This window comes from Camellia sinensis, chromosome 6 (genome assembly GCF_055761805.1).
Source record: "Camellia sinensis isolate YWXY chromosome 6, ASM5576180v1, whole genome shotgun sequence".
Classification (NCBI taxonomy): Eukaryota; Viridiplantae; Streptophyta; class Magnoliopsida; order Ericales; family Theaceae; genus Camellia; species Camellia sinensis.
In genome coordinates, this window is record NC_138966.1 from 76,768,579 (window position 1) to 76,772,770 (window position 4,192).

Genomic DNA, 4,192 nt, shown 5'->3' on the forward strand with positions numbered 1-4,192 from the left:
CATTCATTAGTCAATTAAGCCCAATAATGAGCTTTAAGTCCACTAAAGGAGAGAAGTGTCAAACAAAGGGTTCAACCATTAGGCACAACGACCTCAATCTCAAGCTTAAACCATCCATTGGTTGAAACAACTCTCAAAGCGAATGAAAAATCAGGAAATGAGAGAGTGTAGAAAATTTAATGTATAAAGAGAAATAGAGAATTGTAGAGATATTGATTGTATTATTGATAGATGTATTGATATGTTACAATGATTCCTATATATAGAAGAGTAGGTGGTAGTAGGTGGTAGGTGGAGTAGGTGAAGTGGAGGTGGTAGTGGTGTAGTGGAAAATTTAATGTATAAAGAGAAATAGAGAATTGTAGAGATATTGATTGTATTATTGATAGATGTATTGATATGTTACAATGATTCCTATATATAGAAGAGTAGGTGGTAGTAGGTGGTAGGTGGAGTAGGTGAAGTGGAGGTGGTAGTGGTGTAGTGGGTTAGGTTTAGTGGAGTAGGTGAGGTGGTAGTGGTGTAGTGGGTTAGGTTTAGTGGAGTAGGTGAAGTGGAGGTGATAGTGGTGTAGTGGGTTAGGTTTAGTGGAGTAGGTGAGGTGGTAGTGGTGTAGTGGGTGGATTTTAACAGCCCCCCGCAAACTCAAGGGGGATAGGAACTAACCAACTTGAGTTTGGAGAGAGTAACAAAACAAGAAAATACATAAAAATAAAAGAGGATAGGAGACACTGTATGGTCGTGTCAGACCATTGGTGAAGACACTGGATGGTGGTGTCATAACGTTGTAGAGGACACTGTATGGGGGTGTCATAACGTTGTAGAGGACACTGTATGGCAGTGTCAGACCGATGTAGAAGACAGTTTATGGGGTCATGTCGGACCGTTGTAGCAGACAATGTTGTGACAGTTGTTGTGACAGTTTACGGAGTCTTGCTGGACCCTTGTAGAAACTAACCGGAATCAATGTCGGGACAGTTTATAGAGTCTTGTCGGACCCATAAAGGAGCTAACCGGAATCAATGTCGGGACAGTTTACAGAGTCTTGTCGGACCCATGAAGGAGCTAACCGGAATCAATGTCGGGACAGTTTACAGAGTCTTGTCGGACCCATGTAGAAGACACTGTATGAGTGTGTATATAGGCTGCCCAAAAGATATACATGTAGATATATATATCGAGCCCACAAAAGTCGCGCCCTCAAAAGGCGCGCCCACTTTATCAAAAGATGTGCCCGACAGAAATCATCGAGCGGCGAGCCATCAAAAGGCGCGCCAGACACGCGGCGATGCACGTGACCGACAGAACGCGTGTCGGCCTCTTCGTCAGGGTCTTTATAAACCGAAGCGGAGGCTGAGGCTTGGAAGCATAACAAACCAGTTGAAACCTCTGCATTCTCAGAGAGCTTGTCTCGAAGAGCTGCAAATCTTGAAACACTCTGTAACCAACCCTGTCTGACAGTACCAATCAGTAATCGCTGCTTCTCTGAAACACTTAGCAACCCAAAAACATGGCCTCTTCTTCCCGTCCAGCTACCCAGAACATGGCCTCTTCTTCCCGTGGTCTGCTTACTCTCTTTCCCGACCTCAACGAGTCCACAAGAGAGATAACCGGTGCGGTTGCCCTTGAACCTCAACCAAACGCCCCTGAGTTTGCTCCGTTGACCTTTCCTATGCGGTCTGTGGAGCAAAGAATGGCAGCGCAATCAGATATTGAGGCGAATCAGTATACTTTGAAGTCATGTGTGGAAACCATGACTGCGGTCACAAACTTGTCGCACCGGCTGCAGAGTAGGACAAATGAGGTGCAGCAGTTAAACGCCCAACTGGCTCTGCTCCAACGCATGTATAAGGATGCGCGAGCAGAGATAAGTGTGCTAAAGGCGGAAAATAAGGAACTGAAGCGGAAGGCCACCGTTATGTTCCGATTTGGAGGTCCGCCATATGCTGCAGTGGAGGAGCAGGGAGTAGTGATCGTGCCCAGTGGAGTGGGTGCGGGAAACACAGAGGCAGCACCGGCAAGGGCCGCCCAGGACGGAGGCAAGAAAAAGCGACCCGCAGCAGAGTAGAGAAGCAAAATCCCGCCTGTGGATGTGGTTGTTTTGTGTGTGTGTGTGTTTTTTTTTTTGTTTTTTTTTTTGTTTTTTTTTTTTTTTTGTTTGGTGTAAAATGCTTATCGGGGTTGATCCCCGGCATGAAGAAATGACAAGTTTGTAAAATGTTTTTTTTTTTTTTTTGGGAGTGTTGTGTTGAAAAAATAAAAATAAAATGAAAGAAAACAAGGGAGAAAGAAAATAGATAAAAAAATATGTATAGATGGATTATATGAAAAATATCGGGATGATTGTTTCAAAAATAAAGTGGGGGTATGTAAAAAGGAGGAAAAGTGATTTGGAAAAAATAAATAAAAAATAAGTGATTTTAAAATCAAATGGAGGAGAGTTTGAATAATAGAATATAATAAAAAGAGATATATATATATATATATATATATATAAAGTAAAGAAGGTGGGGAACAACATGATAAGGGTGTATTTTAAAATGATAAATAAAAGAAAGTTGAAGACAACATGATACCGGTGTGTATGGATGTGATAATGAGAGTGAAACAAACTTGGTGAGTGTGATTAAATAAATAAAAGAAGAATGGGTGTGCTTTCCTTAGTGCTCCTCTCTCTGCCTTCAAAGTCGAGATTGGTCTCTCCAAACGAAGGCTCAACATTCAAATCATTGTAGTCCTCTGAAAAGGTTCTAACCATGTGCCACAAAATTGGCCCCACCATTATTTGCCTGATAGATAGATGGCTGGAAGCCCTTGACAACACCAGCACCACATATGGACAAATGCATACACACACAATCACAGCGCTGGCACCACCGATGAGTATGGTGGATAGCCTCCTGTGGGCCATCTCTAACACCTCATCATCTCTATAACCAGAAACTGATATTAAACAGAATGTTAATATAAATATCAGCAGCCCATAATCGTATCTTGCTTTCATTCTTGGAAAAAATCTTATGAATGTCACTACTGCAGCTAGTATGAAGACGAAAAGCCCAAGTAGTATGGGCTCACATATTTCTCCAGAAAAACTAGCAATTCGATGAGCTCCAACGCCAAGAGTACCAGCAAGCAGTGTTGCAAAACCCCTATTTACACCCCTTCCAAGTGTTGCACCCACAGAGAAGTCAAAGACAACAACAATAGTAAGAACAGCCCACATTGCAGAGACACCAAAACCATCATAGAGAGGGTCACAGTAGTAGAACTAAAAGGTTGAGAAGGTGGTGTAGAGAGAAACCGAAGAGAGAGTTGCCGAGAGAGAGAGGTTGGCCTCTTCATCTCAGAGAGAGATGAGAATGGTTGATCTTTGTATGTAGAGAAGTCGCCTCTGGTGGCGGCGAACTGGAAGCTATATGTATTGATAGAGATGACAACGGAATAGGTTGAGGTCCGGCGGGCGGCTAAGGTGAGGTTGTCGCCCGCCGGGGAAGCGAAAATACTAGGTTCTAAACCTGCTCTGATACCATGTAGAAAATTTAATGTATAAAGAGAAATAGAGAATTGTAGAGATATTGATTGTATTATTGATAGATGTATTGATATGTTACAATGATTCCTATATATAGAAGAGTAGGTGGTAGTAGGTGGTAGGTGGAGTAGGTGAAGTGGAGGTGGTAGTGGTGTAGTGGGTTAGGTTTAGTGGAGTAGGTGAGGTGGTAGTGGTGTAGTGGGTTAGGTTTAGTGGAGTAGGTGAAGTGGAGGTGATAGTGGTGTAGTGGGTTAGGTTTAGTGGAGTAGGTGAGGTGGTAGTGGTGTAGTGGGTGGATTTTAACAGAGAGGTTGCAAAGATGCTTAGAGTTGAACACAAGTATGGAAAGCAAGAAATAAATGCTATCAACTCAAAGAGGTTGGTGGCTACGGCCTAAACCACCAAGCCTATGAGGACCATTACATTACAAGCATGCTATACAAAGCATAAATGAAACTAACACATAAAAAAAGTCCTAAATTAAGCTAAAACAATGCTGGAATTGAGGTAAAAATAGCTAAATGAGTAAGCCAAAATAATGGAGAATTTAAGATAGTAAACAAGCTAAAGAAGGTGTGGCTAACCCCTCCATTTTTGGGATTTCAAAACCAAATTTTTAGCCTCTGGAAAACTCTAAAAACTAGTGGTATACAGCTC

General features: G+C 42.3%; 1 long non-coding RNA gene across 1 annotated transcript; it reads left to right on the top strand.

Annotated features, from left to right (window-relative positions):
• Nucleotides 1-327: 327 nt before the first annotated feature.
• Nucleotides 328-2,864, top strand: LOC145792706 (uncharacterized). The gene is made up of 2 exons (XR_014332474.1): nt 328-469; nt 512-2,864. It is a non-coding gene; the product is annotated as an uncharacterized LOC145792706 (long non-coding RNA).
• Nucleotides 2,865-4,192: the final 1,328 nt, after the last annotated feature.